This window comes from Schistocerca gregaria, chromosome 2, assembly GCF_023897955.1.
Source record: "Schistocerca gregaria isolate iqSchGreg1 chromosome 2, iqSchGreg1.2, whole genome shotgun sequence".
Classification (NCBI taxonomy): Eukaryota; Metazoa; Arthropoda; class Insecta; order Orthoptera; family Acrididae; genus Schistocerca; species Schistocerca gregaria.
Genome location: NC_064921.1, coordinates 558,082,786 through 558,098,673, shown reverse-complemented (window position 1 = coordinate 558,098,673; position 15,888 = coordinate 558,082,786). Strand labels below are relative to the sequence as shown.

The 15,888-nt window shown below is 44.2% G+C and overlaps 1 protein-coding gene across 1 annotated transcript in view; it reads right to left on the bottom strand.

The window, feature by feature from the left end:
• The window catches only part of LOC126332411 (protein krueppel-like), a 402,798-nt gene that overhangs the window by 155,709 nt on the left and 231,201 nt on the right, over window positions 1-15,888 (bottom strand). The window contains exon 2 of the mRNA XM_049996603.1: window positions 6,492-6,582. The gene's annotated coding sequence lies outside the window, so the exon portion shown is untranslated. The remainder of the gene's footprint in view (window positions 1-6,491; window positions 6,583-15,888) is intronic.

Sequence of the window (15,888 nt, the reverse complement as noted above, 5' to 3'; positions counted from 1 at the left end):
AACACCCACATACACGTCTACAGAAAGATTTCTGCTTTTTGAAGCGCTTTTCAAACATCCTTGGCAGACATCAGGTGTTCCTGTATCTTTCGAGGGAGGGGAGCAGCGGTGGTGGTAAGGAAGCGTTGTAATCTGTGGTGATACACAGTTTCTTCAACATCTTCCTTATGTGATCAGCAATGTATTCAAGGAATGGTAGGAAAACTTTGGATATCCCTCAGGAATTCCCCCGAGCGGTATATTTTAAGAAAGTGTAACAAATTACCGTGGTAGGCCGTCAAGAAGTAGCTTTCCAGAACACTGGTTGTGCTATCTTTCGCAGTTGTCTGTAATTTTGTCGATTTCTTCGCCTGTCCACGCCATCACGAAGTGGAGCTGGGCTGATCTTCGCAGTGATACGTCGAATGGTTCTCCGTTGCGTGATGGGAGGCTGTTGCACGTTGAGCAACGCGTCTCGAGGAACCGAGTGCCGTCCGGTTCGGAGCGGTATAAAAATGCGGACGGCGGCAACGCGCGCCAGCTTCCCGAACAGGAGTTGGGCAACGGGCGTGGCGGCGCCGGCACAACAGCCCATTGTCGTCAGCGCAGAAGAAGACGACGACGAAGACGCGCGCGGTGGAAACTGGGCTAGCAGCTTCCCAGAGCAGCCCGGCCCGGCCCGCGCGTTGCGCAAGTGGAACTGGAGCTGCGGCGTCACAATGCGCTGCGCCGGTGACGCAAGCCGCGGCAGCCGCAGGTGCTACCAGCAGCAGCAGTGGCAGCCCGGGTCACGGCTAATGGCGCGCCGGCTCATCATCGACTGCGGCTGCCCGGGGTGTAGCGAATATCTTTAGCCAAACTGTATACAACACGAGATGGACTAGCAGTATTTTTCAGGGGACTGCACATAATCACGCCACGTACATAGTATCCCAAGCCCCAGAAATTCTCTTCTTATTACTCAATTTGCTAATTTGCAAAAGCAGACTAATGACTATCACGAAAAACTGAAAAGAGCTTCGGAAGCCTTAAAAAAGTAAGGCAAAAATAACATATAACACTCCACCGGAATTCCAAAAATCCATGGGCGAAGTGGCGACAGAAGTAGGTAAGTAGAATGTGTGAGACTTTCGATATACAGTCAGACTTCCGGGAAAACATCCTCCACACAAATCAAAAGACAGCAAGAGCCGACAAGTGAGCACAGGTAGCTCAACAGCTCATTCTTTCAATTACTGACAAGAATAATATATAGAAGATTGGAAAATAAAATTGAGGATCTGTTAAATGACGATTAGTTTGGCTTTAGGAAAGGTAAAAGCATCACAGAGGCAGTTCTGACGTGGTGGTTGGTAAGGAAGAAAGACTGAAGAAAAATCAAGACACTTTCGTAGAACTGTGATTGACGCCCGAACAACAGGGACTTACATGCAACGAGAATAAAAATAGCGCTTTGAGAATGGCTAGCTAATAGCCGAAATCAGGATCTGCATATTAAAATCTAAAAAGGACGGCTGATTGCTGCACTCCATAATTCATAAAATCTTCATAGGATCTGTCGACCTGGAAAAAGCGTTCGACGATGTAAAATGGTGCAAGATGTTCGAAATTCTGAGGAAAATAGGGTTAAGCTTTAGGAAAAGGCGGGTAATATACACTACGTACAAGAACCAAGAGGGAACAATAAGACTGGAAGACCCCAAGAACAGAATGCTAGGATTAAAAAGGATGTATGAGAGGTATGCAGCCTTTTGTTCCTATTTTTCAATGTATACATCGAAGAAGCAATGACAGAAATAAAAGAAAGCTTCATGAGTAGGGTTAAAATTTAAGGTGGAAGTTTATCAGTGATAAGATTCGCTGTCGACATTGCCATCCTCAGTGAAAAAGGAGAGGAGTTACAGGATCTTCTGAGCGGAATGAACACACTAACGAGTACAGAATATCAGTTGAGAGTAAGTCGAAGACAGATAAAATTAATAAGAAATAGCAGAAATGCGAAGAGCGAGAAACTTTATACCAGTATTGGGGAGCACAAAGTAAATGATGTTAAGGAGTTGTGCTACCTAGGATGCAAAATAACCCTTAATAGACGGAGCGAGGAGCTGACAAGTACTGCCAAAGAGGGCATTTCTGGCCAAGAGAAGTTTACTAATATCAAACATTGGCCTTAATCTGAGGAAGAAATTTCTGAGAATGTACGTTTGGAGCACAGCATTGCATAGTAGTAAACATGGACTGTGAGAAAAGCGAAACAGTAGAAAACTGAAGCATTTGGGATGTGGTGCTATAGACGAATGTTGAAAATTAGGTGGACTGATAAGATAAGGAACGAGGAGGTTCTGCGCAGAATCGGAGAAGAAAGGAATATATGAACCTGGATCAGATGCGTACGTATTTACACACTGCTTCAATTGTATACCGGAGCTCAAACATCATAATGGCCATTCCATCATTACGCTCGCAGAAAAGTTTAAATTAATACTATTAATAAATTGACATAGCCAGTGGCGCAAGAAAGTGAGAGAACATCAAAAAACAGCGCGCGACGCGCATGCGTTTAGCCTAGGTGGTTTCTGGAGACCGATTTGAGATTGTTTCCCTGGTTGACAGACTGCAAATGCTCCGCTTCAAATTGTCTGTCTCTACGTCCCTTACACCACTGTGGTAAGTTGTGTACATCATGTACATATAGAGGTGTCCCAGGAGGCATGGTCAATACCAGCGATATTTCAGGAATGATTTTTCTAGGCAAAAAGTCTAGTAAAAATGCATACCCTTACAGCTAGGAGCACATTTTCATCTTGGACACTAGTGAAATAAAGCTCTTGCACCGCAAGCTCTTTCCTTTCCATGTGTTGGGGGGAGGTGGTATGGATAAAAGAAAATGGTTCAAATGGTTCTGAGCATTATGAGACTTAACTTCTGAGGTCATCAGTCCCTTAGAAATTAGAACTACTTAAACCTAACTTACCTAAGGACATCACACACATCCATGCCCGAGGCAGGATTCAAACCTGCAACCGTAACAGTCGCGCGGTTCCAGACTATAGCGCCTAGAACCGCCCGGCCACTCCGGCCGGCTATGGATCAAAATAAGAAAAAATTGTCTAGTAAACATAAGCTCTAAATTGGATACCTTAAGAGTTATGTGCAGCTGTTCAGTAGAAGAGATGTCTTTCACAATAGCGAAAATGAACAAGTGGACATAACTCTTAAGGTATGCATTTTCGAGCTCACGTTCACCAGACAATTTTTATTGTTTTAGTGCATACTACCACTTCTCAAAACTTGGGAAGCAAAGAGATTGCTGTAGAAGAGTTTTGTGTGTGTGTGTGTGTGTGTTTTCACCCTGTAACGAGGATGAAGGAGTACTCACAGCTCTTGAGGTCTGCAGTTTAGAGACCGTGTGTACTAGAGTTTTCTTTGCCTCGAATTATCGTTCCTGTCATATACCTGAATACTGACTATTCCTCTCGGAACACACTGTATGGGCCAAAAGTGTGTTACATAAATTTTTGTCAATAAATGAAATAAAACTGTCTGCTAGTCTGTAATCATTATCACTAGTTAATATAATGGTGACCCTTGATCGCTACGTATATTCCATAACTATCCTAGGTGTAAACTGACGAGATACGGTTTATCAAGTTTTTAATATGTGTCAAGGTGTATTCCTGAAAAACTAAAAATGTAAACAGCACCAATACGGACAGTACCGACTGTATAAACGTGTTCGCCTCGACGTAACCTATACCAGTGTGACATGTTTCCATTTCAACTACATCACTGTAAAACGTAAAAAGGTTTGGTTTACACCCTACGAGGCAGTAGCGAAAAGGTTATTCTAAAAAAATAAATACATCAAGGAACGTAGACAACTTTGCATAGAGAGAGAGAGAGAGAGATAGAGAGAGAGAGAGAGAGAGAGAGAGAGAGAGGTAGACGGTTTCTGTGCTGAATTTCTCGGACATGTAAACGCGAAGTGTTTTGACGGCTTGTGCGACTTGAAGCGGATAATGTAATACCAAGAACTGAGTGGGTGCCATCAGACAGCGGTGTGAGCCTGTTGACGTCTGCATCGCCGCGGGCGGCTGCACGTCCGGCCGGCACTGCAGGTAATGGTCCGCGCGTGGCGGGCGTACTGCGGGCGACGCGATGACAAGGCGCTTCGCCCACACCTCGCCCCCGCTTCCGCCGCCTCTGCCTAATTGCCGCGAACACTGTGCGCCTGCTGCCGCTTCATCTCCGCCCACACGCGGAGTGGAGAAGTCTGGCGGCTTCAGGGTTGCGAATCCAAGTTACTTAAGGCCTGAGCAACGCAATACGGGAGAGGATTATCTAGGTTTGTGTTTTTTATTACAGGAAAGTTAGCGCCGCTCCTCCTGCCAGATACAGCTTTACAGCACTATCAGGTGCCTTTCCAGAGTGTATAAAACTTTACCGAGGTTTGAAACTGTTGGAAATTACAACTTACCATAATATTCTGTAATATAGCTTCGCGGTAAAAGTATGGAGTCGTATAAAAGACAGTGGGGGATTCCGAAAACCTGTCTGGCATACCAAGTGGACTATCTGAATACAGGTTTGTTTACAACGCCATTTCGTTTGGTATGTGAAATACAGCTGCTAGATTCTCCGCCCTTTTAATTTTTGGATATCTACAGGTGTCGCTGACTCGGAAGGATACGGCACAATACAAATGAGGCGATAAATTGAACCATACGTATGCGTCGTGTCATAAAGCGTTTTTCTTTTTATGACGCGATCACATTTCGCCTCCTACATCATGTCAACTGCAGTCTCAGGAATCCTATTTCGGCTACCACCATATAACCTCAGTTCACAATCTGAAATATTCCTCTTTGAGTAAAAAGGGTACGCACAGAAATCATACACTATGCGATCGAAAGTATCCAGACAACCACAAAAACATACATTTTTCATATTAGGTCCATTGTGCTGCCACCTACTGCCAGGTACTCCCTGTCAGCGACCTCAGTAGTCATTAGACATTTGAGAGAACAGAATGTGGCGTTCCGCGGAACTCACGGACTTTTGCCTCTGAACAAAGAGTTTACTGTCATCCAAATTTGTTTTTCTAAAAAAATGGTTCAAATGGCTCTGAGCACTATGGGACAACATCTAAGGTCATCAGTCTCCTAGACTTAGAACTACTTAAACCTAACTAACCTAAGGACATCACACACATACATGCCCGAGGCAGGATTCGAACCTGCGACCGTAGCGGTCAGGCGGTTCCAGACTTCAGCGACTAGAACCGCTCGGCCACTCCAGCCGGCAGACAATCACACGGAAATTCCAAACTGCATCAGCATCCTCTACAACTACTGTGACAATTAGGCGGGAAATGAGAAAACTTGGCCGAGCGGCTGCTCAAAGGCCACACTTCACACCGGTAAATCCCAAACGACGCCTCGCTTGGTGTAAGGAGCGTAAGCATTGGATGATTGAACATTGGGAAAACGTTGTATGGAGTGACGGATCACGGTACACAATGTGGCGATCCGATGGCAGAGTGTGGGTATGGCGAATGCGCGGTGAACGTCACCTGCCAGCGTGTATAATTCTAAGGCCCTGGTGTTACGGTGTGGTGGTGTTTTCATGATGGGGGCTTGTTGTTTTGCCTGACACCATCACAGCACAGGCCTACATTGATGTTTTAAGCACATTCCTGCTTCCCACTGGTGAAGAGCAATTCGGGGATGGCGATTACATCTCTTAATGCGATCGAGCACCTGTTAATAATGCACGGCCTGTGGCGGAGTGCTTACAAGAGAATAACATCCCTGTAATGGACTGGCCTGATCTGACCTTTGGTATGTTTTGGACCGCCGACTTCGTGCCAGCCCTCACCGACCGACATCGATAACTCTCCTCAGTGCAGCACTCCTTGAGGAATGGGCTGCTATTCCCAAGGAAACCTTCCAGCACCTGATTGAACGTATGCCTGGGTGAGAGCAAGCTGTCATCAAGGCTAAGTGTGTGCCAACACCATACTGAATTCCAGCATTACCGATGAAGGGCGCCACGAAGTTATAAGTCATTTGTAGCCAGGTGTTCGGCTACCTTTGATCGCGTAGTGCACCTTAGGTGGTGCACAGTAGCCGAAAGTTTGGCTACAACAACAAAACAAATTGGCAATGTTAAAACTGAGCCAAATTTGGGCGACGAATACAGGATTTGAGTTTTTTAAATGGAAAAGGCAGATGTTAATTTTTGTTCCCTTTAGATTTTCGGGTCTCGGCTGCATATCATCTATTGGTTTACATGACTCTCTATAAACTTCACTTGTCATATATTTTATTAGTTTCAGAGGTACAGAGTAGAACAGTCCGTAAGCACTGTTTAGCTCTGGCAATCTATTTTCTGCTATTGCTGGCATTTATTAATCGTGGGGACAACATTCTGATAAGTAACCTGAGATTTACATGTACTTTTTCTCTCGTAACGCTTCTACAATTGTGAAGTAATTTGTGTTGTCGTCTTACCCAACAGCAAGGAGAACTGGATATCAGGCCGTAGAAGGCGACATCAGTGTGAGGTTAAGCTGTTCGCCCGTCTCAGTATCTTCTCAGGTTCCTGTGAAATAGAAAAGGAAGTCTCAGTCTTGATTTTAGAACCATGAGTGTAACTGGTGACTGGGAATTTGTTTTGCTCGCAGCGTTACAGAATAGAATGAGGGGTCTCTCATTTACTGGTTGCATTAGAAGACAGTGCGCTCAGCTTCCACATTTAAACGACTAATATCTACGTATATTAACAAATCTCTATAACTCTGGTATGTATGAGTTAGCGTATGGAAGAGTCAGCATTCAACTCCACATAACGGCGACCATCAGTGATAAGATGTCAAGAAATTTTTTTCCTGTGCTTCCCCAGAGACTCGCATTGTTTCTTACTCATAAACACTTGAATGATAGTCGTCTGCCTTGGGTCATTAGTATATATATCGTCAGGCACACAATAAAAACTGGAGAGACGTATGTAATTTAATTTTTCAGAAACTTGTGTGGTTGTAGAGCGCTGACCCTATAACAGGAACATAGTGGGTTTCCGATCGAAAAAAAAAAAAATCTTCTAAAAGCTATGGACTCCAGGCAAAGTGATAATTCATTATCATTGCTCCATTTTACAGTGTTGTCCAGCACTTGTCATTTCAGTGGTCGCGCTCTCTCTGCGGATACGCTGCAAGTCCGTAAATCAGATGGCGCACGGGGACTCGAACGCCGACCCGCGAGCAGCGAGTCCTGCCAGGCCGACAGCGGCAGCCGGGCGGTTTGCACGGCCCGCGGCGAGCCACGTGCTGAGCTGCGTCCTCGCGCCGCTTTCGTTACGATCGCCGAGTATGGGCGCCGTTATAGCACGAGATGGATCTCCGCATCTGCCATCTTAGCACCGGAGCGCCAGCGGAGGACGATGTACGCCGCTAATTGGTCGTTACATTAACCAGCGAGTGTCCAGCGCATTAGAGAGACGCTGCGTTGCAAGCAACGCACTGAAAGCCTACGTCATTGATGGGCATCCGTCTTAGGATAAAGCACTGCTTTTTGTTGTCTGAAGATATTTAGGTGAAATATCAGGCATTGCTGCCAGCGCTGTGCCTTGACTTTCGAGTAGGCTCAGTTTTGCTGCAGAACAGTGTTGCTTATTGTGTTAAGAAGGATACTTTCTAATGTGTTAAGGACTATAATTTCCTCACACGCCAAAATATAATGTCCGTGTGCCTTCCTTAGTGGAAATATATCCTACATTTGTCCTATTTTGCAAATAGAAATACTGTCGTTTAAGGTTAGTATATATTTGCAGTGAAATATTTCGCAATAGCTGCGAAATTTGGAAAATGCCAACACTGCATACCGTTAGGCACGTTATCCGATTTTCACGTGGCTGTGGATACTGTACAGTGTTGTGTGACATAGTCTTCAGTTTTATCGAATGAAACAAGTTTCGAACAACACGTGGCAGTACTAAGAAACAAAACAAAAATATGCATGAAACTAAACACCATATTAATAATACAGGTACCGGAATTCCACACATCCAACCTAAAAATGAAAAACTAGCCTCCTCGAAGTACTCAAAATATACAAACACCAAAGAAACCAATCTGAGTCCATTCTACGTTACAAAAATAACACTCGCAACAGTATCGTCTCTGTTTATAACAGCAGCTTACAATATTAAATTTACACTCAGAAACACACGCATAAGCACGCGCGCATACACACACAAACACACGCACACACACACACACACACACACACACACACACACACACACACACACAAAACTCGACTCCCTCGTCACGTTGTTCATATCTACCAACAGCTAATTACTTGCATGTTTCCATGATACCTTCTACATCAGTAATTGCCTGGCCTGACTCACAAAACCCAATAGACCCACCCACACACCACCAGTTAGTGCCCCTGTCAAATGGGTGTTCCTCAAGAAACACCTCAGGTGCTTTCAGTGCATAGCTGGAGTCAGGCCAAACAAACACTGCCATTACGTCGTTCATGGGACGACCAGTAGGGGCGGAAAGTCTCAGTCTCCTTTCCGTTCCAAACACAATGATTTTAAACCGAAATTTTACGTGTCCTTTCGATAGCTTTGTCCCACATTAAGTTAATGCGATATTCGCTTTGATATTAACAGGGATCGTGAAACACGAAGAATAACTGTACTGCAGCACCAATGACTAACTTGTGTCATATATATCATTTTTGTCACTGATGCTAATATCATTTTCTGGTATGTTACTTACATTCTATGCATCTACCTCCGCTGTTATGATTACTATAATGTGTACAAAACCTTAAATTGAATAAACTTGACAGAAAAGTGTCTGTGACAACTTACATTTTCGTTCATTAGCGCAAGCAAAGGTCTCCATGTGAGACTTCCTCAAAAATAATGATTTGTTTCGTTATATGTTCAATGGAGTTATTAGACTCTAGATGCCTTCTTTGCTCCTTCCGGTGACAACAGATTGTGGTATGTACGCTATGCAAGATGACAGATACGGGGACCTGTGACCACTGGTGGTATCATTACGTTTAGATTTACACTTTTACTTTTACATCAACAATTTAGTTCATCCTTTCAGTCAAAGACCTCCATAGAACATCCACCTCTGTACTGAAGTACTCTTTTGTTTTCTCTTCCCCTGCTACATAGTACCACAGGTCACAGCCTACAAAAGTCATAGGACAACACGTGCATGACGTATTGCTCCACATAAATCTACCTGGTGACAGTGGTTTGAATATTCGAAATGCGTCATGGAAATAATTAAATTGCGACTGATAACAGGGAAAATTTGTTGCCTCATAATCATCCTAACAGTCACGCTAAACCACAACCAGAACTGTCCTCATTTAAACTATTCAGTTTTAGAAAATCATATACTTGCTTCCAGAAAACATTTCGATAGATTTAGGGGTAAGCCTGATTTTCATTACTAAATCACTCCAATGACATCGACCGCAGCCGGTAGTCAAGTGACTAGCGTTGCTGCCTCTGGATCACACGGTCCCAGGTTCGATTCCCGATCAGCTTGGGGATTTTCTCTACAAGGGGACTGGTTGTTTGCGTTGTCCTCATCATTTATTTCATCATCATCATTCGTGACAGTGGCCAGACTGGATTGTATAAAAATTGGGACTTTTTACGAGCGCTGATAACCTCGCAGTTGAGCGCCCACAAATCAAACATCATCATGTTCATTCAATGACATCACGGATAATACATATTTACATCAGCATCTTTGTGGATAAAAAACAAGTTGCGAGTATTTGTCATTCCGAAACCCACACTCTGCTTTACTTACCTAAGACTCTGTTTCCATATCGTTAAACTCCTTTCGAACACTCTGAATGGGGTGTAACTTCTCACGGACACGACAAAGTTTGAAATCATGAAGATGTAAACAAATTATTTATTACATACCTGTATGTAGCTGCATTATACCTATATATCATGACGCATCTGATGATTAAGGAGTCTTTGTAATTCTTCACTATTGTACTATTGGACATTTGACACCGGCCTCATAAAAAAGATTTAAATTATAAATATATATGTATATGTTGATTTTGCAGATGAATTGTTGCATTTTGCCAGATGTTGGTTATGGCAAGGAGCAGTATGTGCGAACTAGGTCGTGGTGCAGAAGAAAAAAGGTCATTTAGTGAGACTCCAAGTGGCAAATAGTAGGCAGAGTGCCAGGTCAGTGCAATGGGAGAAAACGTGTCGCACAAAAATGCCATAAGACACAGACGAAACGAAGTACATTAGTGCAATAGATGGTCTCTGTAACTGGTGCACTGCTCTTTATTTTGTCAGTTTTGCAGTAAATTCTTAACGAGACTGGATGAGACGTGGGCTGCTTTTTTCGTAGTACTTCTCATCGGACACAGCGTTCTGGCTGCAGGAACCCTGCGTCGGGCCGGCCGGGGTGGCCGAGCGCTTCTAGGCGCTACAGTCTGGAACAGCGCGACCGGTACGGTCGCAGGTTCGAATCCTGCTTCGGGCATGGATGTGTGTGATGCTCTTAGGTTAGTTAGGTTTAAGTAGTTCTAAGTTCTAGGAGACTGATGACCTTAGAAGTTAAGTCCCATAGTGCTCAGAGCCATTTCAACCATTTTGAACAACATCAACATATATTTCAGTCTAAGATGACAGAGGTGGCATCATTACCGGTTTCAACTTCAGATGGTCTGAGTACGCTACATAGCAACCGGCAACTGAAGAGCCATATTGAAACTGCGTCGGTGACACCTAAATACTAGGCTTTTTTATTTATTCAAAAATGTTCAAATGTGTGTGAAATCTTATAGGACTTAACTGCTAAGGTCATCAGTCCCTAAGCTTGCACACTATTTAACCTAAATTATCCTAAGTACAGACACACACACCCATGCCCGAGGGAGGACTCGAACCTCCGGGGGGACCAGCCGCACATTCCATGACTGCAGCGCCTTACACCGCTCGGCTAATCCCGCGCGGCTTTTATTTATTCCCTTATTTCGATAGCATTTCTATATTCATTACAAGAAACTCAAGCCGCGCAGTACCTGCCTTCTTGATCGCCATGATCGCTGTCGGATGGCAGAGGGAGAATTTCACCGTTTTCCTAAAAGCTTTTAAGCTATGTTAAAAGGTCAGCAGTGGGGGGTCCCGCAGGAGCGCGCACACTGCCTGGCGCCGCACGGACGCCTCACGGCGTCGAGGCACGCGACATACGGCCTGCGTGTGCGCCGGTTGGCCAGCCAAGCGTCCGTCATGTCCAGCACCGGCAGACCGCGAAAATACCACCGTTCTGCCTGGCGGCAGGTGCGAACAGCGGCAAAAATGAGCCGCGGTGGACGCCGCCCGCATGGCTGACCCGCAGGCGCTGCTGCAACGTCTTCATCCGTGTCTAGCCGCACTTCCTTACTGAGCCGCGCGGGATTAGCCGAGCGGTGTAAGGTGCTGCAGTCATGGACTGTGCGGCTGGTCCCGGCGGAGGTTAGAGTCTTCCCTCGGTCATGGTTGTGTGTGTTCGTCCTTAGGATAATTTAGGTTAAGTAGTGTGTAAACTTAGGGACTGAAGACATTGGCAGTTAAGTCCCATTAGATTTCACACACATTTGAACTTCCATACTGACTTAGATACAGGTAATAACAGGCGACGGAGGACTTGGTTCCAAGCTAGGCGCAATCTGAACCGCGCATACGGCGTGCGGTGCGGCGCAGAGCAGCGCCCATTTTTGTAACGTAACAAAATTGGGACGCGACACCATCGTGGCGCATCTCGCGCCTACGCCAGGTCGCCTGGCATCGTGTACATTATCGCGCGATAACGCCAACTGCCCGGGGTCTATTCCCACCTCTACTCTACATATGTGTGAGTTTTAAATGTCTCGTTACTACCGGCTACAGCTGCTCACAGAGGTCTATTGTGAGCTGCTATTATCGTATGGCAGGGAAATTATAGATTTTCTAATGCGCTAATGTGTAACAGATTTACTCTGGGAAAAAAATAACTGTAAATTTAGCCATCAGGTGCAAATCTGGCGCTATGAAAGGAAGGGAAAAAAATATGCTAAGGTCTTATGGGACCAAACTGCTCAGGTCCTCGATCCTCAGTCCCTGAGCTTACACTCTATGTAATCTATCTTAAACTAACTTACGCTGAGGACGACACATACACTCATGTCCGAGAGAGGACAGGGGAGCCTCGCAGACAAGACGCCACAGACCGCGCTGCTACACCGCGCGACAAAGCAAGGAAGACGTAATCAAATGTTCCCTTACGTAATCCATTACGTACCCTTGTCCCGTTATTAATCAGTTACGGACAAGGGTAGAAAAGAACAAACAAGTGGGACAGGTATAATGTTGATATTATTATTAACCGCCGCTTAACAGTTTGTTGAATATGAGCACTGGAGAGTCGACGAGATGTTGTAACTGGTGGCCAAAAGTGGGATTAAGTTTTTTCCGCAGCAGGTCGGTTCCTCATTAACGCATTAGAATATCTACCAAGATTCGCTGCCATGCGATAGTTAAAGCCCACACTGGACCCTTTGATTATGACCACCCGGCAGGTGAGTTAAAGAAAGAATCATACAAACGCTAACTCAAGCGCGCGCGCGCGCGTATGTTTATGTGTGTGTGTGTGTGTGTGTGTGTGTGTGTGTGTGTGTATGCGTGTGTGGTGCCTTGAGACAAAAAAATGAGAATAGAAACATTCCAAAGCTATTTGAATCAGTTGTCATTGGTTATATTGTGTACTTAATTTCAGTTCATCTATTTAGTCGATAAATTACCGAACTATCAGTTTAATATGTCACAGCTGCAAAATACTAACGCGAATTCCTTACAGACGAATGGAAAAACTAGTAGATGCCGACCTCGGGGAAGATCACTTTGGATTCCGTAGAAATACTGGGACACGTGAGGCAATACTGACCCTACGACTTATCTTAGAAAAAAGATTAAAGAAACGCAAACCTACGTTTCTAGCATTTGTATACTTAGACAAAGCTTTTGAAAATGTTGACTGGAATACCCTCTTTCAAATTTTGACGGTGTCAGGGGTAAGATACAGGGAGCGAAAGGTTATTTGCCATTTGTACAGAAACCAGATGGCAGTTATAAGAGTCGAGGAAGCAGTGGTTGGGAGGGGAGTGAGGCAGGGTTGTAGCCTTTCCCCGATGTTATTCAATCTGTATATTGAGCCAGCAGAAAAGGAAACAAAAGAAAAATTCGGGGTAGTATTAAAGTCCATGGAGAAGAAATAAAACTTTGAGGTTCGCCGATGACATTGTAATTCTGTCAGAGACAGCAAAGGACTTGGAAGAGCAGTTGAAAGAAATGGACAGTGTCTTGAAAAGGAGGATATAAGATGAACATCAACAAAAGCAATACGAGGATAACGGAATGTAGTCGAATTAAGTCGGGTGATACTGAGGGAATTAGATTAGGAAATGAGACCCTTAAAGTAGTAAATGAGTTTTGCTATTTGGGGAGCAAAATAACTGATGATGGTCGAAGTAGAGAGGATATAAAATGTAGACTGGCAATGACGAGGAAAGCGTTTCTGAAGAAGAGAAATTTGGTATCATCGAGTATAGATTTAAGTGTCCGGAAGTCGTTTCTGAAAGTATTTGTATGGAGTGTAGCCATGTATGGAAGTGAAACATGGACGATAAATAGTTTGGACAAGAAGAGAATAGAAGTTTTCGAAATGTGGTGTTACTGAAGAATGCTGAAGATTAGATGGGTAGATCAAATAGCTAATGAGGAGGTACTGAACAGAATTTCAGTCGCAGACCTCAGCTTAACATTAATTTTCACAGGAATTGTGTAGCGGAACCAGGAATCTGTCATTCTGAAAGCTTCATAGCATTCACTGATAACCATATTAATAAATTGGCGAAAATACCGGATCTGGGTTTTACAGGTCTTACTGGAACCGAAATTCTTTCTTCGAACGGACCACTGTATAAAATATCTCTTTCACAGAGATTCTGATATGACACACTGCTCTTTAACTACCGCGGATATTGCATATAGTACATTCTACCAGACGAAAAAAATACAGAGAAGTAAACTGGAGACAAATTCCTTTGTAGAACAGTCACTACAGAGAAAACAGAGTAGCGTTCGAACAACAGAGACTCACGTATGCGCCGTCCTTCCACTACTCTGAAATTTTTTTAATGGTTCTGGCGACTATGGGTGTGAAACATAATAATTCAGTCTTCCAAACCCAGTCTGTTCTGTTGAAATTCCAACCTCTTTCCAGAAAACCTAGTGCCAGCGAGCGCACAATGTGTCTGCTTCTCAAGGAACTCAGAACGCTCGAAATTACATGAAAATATACGAAGTTGTTTCATGCTTTTTTGCTGGCTGATTCCCCCCCCCCCCCCCCTCCATCCTCCGAACACGAATCACAATAATAACAGAAATAGGACAAAGATGGTAGAAATAAACACATTCAGAAGAGTAAATATTTGAGAGAAATTTGGTGTTTTAATTTAGTTATGTGAAGGAGATTTATACCAATAAAGACATTTCTGTTATACGTGTGACAGGCGACCTGTGATAACAAAGATCTATCAACTGCCGGCCCCTGTGGCCGAGCGGTTCTAGGTGCATCAGTCCGGAACCGCGCTGCTGCTACGGTCGCAAGTTCGAATCCTGCCTCGGGCATGGATGTGTGTGAAGTCCTTAGGTTAGTTAGGTTTAAGTCAAGGGGACTGATGACCTCAGATGTTAAGTCCCATAGTGCTTAGAGCCATTTGAACCATCTATCAGCTATGACGTAAAAAAATGGATTTGAACCTGCGACCGTAGCGGTCGCGCGGTTCCAGACTGTAGCACCTAGAACCGCTCGGCCACACCGGCCGGCTATGACGTAAAAACAAGCAAAAGAAGTGTATAGTCTGAGCAGAAACGCAACACTTTATAGACGCAAACGGAACAGACATTCGAATGAAAATTATTTCATAAACGTCGGGTCTTTTCAAAAAGACAAATTCTTGCGTAACCACCGTGCCGCGTTCTGTGAGCTTCCATTAAGAAGGGGGCCAGTTCACTACAGCAACTATAAAACAGCTTTTAATTACGTAAATTCTCCAAAGGTGCTCTTTTCTATAATATGTAAGTTTCGTAATATACTACTGCTAGTTTTGCAATTTAGCGCTTTGTTTGTAATTTCCCCAAGAACAGTTAGTTGTCCTATAAGATATAAAAAGCGATATATTTCCTGTTGAAAACGTGAAGTTGCTTATTAAGATTTGTAAAGTATTTTTATTGGCTTACGTGGCACTTTGTCTCATTCCATTTCTTGGACGTATCAAACCTACCAAGAATCTGAGTGTAACCAATAGTGGAAAGGTGGCTGATTGGAAATAAGGCAACTTCCTCTCTGTTTCCTTGGCTCAGATTCTTGTTAGGTTTGATACGTCCAAGAAATGGACTGCGATAAAATGCTACGTAAGCAAGCTTGTTATCGACGACTATTAAAAATCAGAATTGACGGCACTATGCAATTAGTGTGGCTAAAAAGGTCATGGGAAACGGCTAAGTGTGCATAGTATTATTTTGCAGTAGGATTTTCGACTTCGTCGTGAAGACAGAAGAAGGAAAGCTCTTTGGAAAGTCCGAATGCAGGTCAGCCCGTCGCTGCGCCATCACAGCCGGGGATGACTTGACACGGACTCTGGTCTGACGTCATCTGGACCCTCATCCGCGACGTGATTCAGAGCGGTTTTCCAACGTTCCGCCGCTCCACTGCAGTTCCCGTAAACAGTCCCGCTGGGTGTGCAGTCCTATTTACTGACCTTTAGGGATAATTGAGCAGGTAATTGATGCCATCGAGCGTGTCAACAG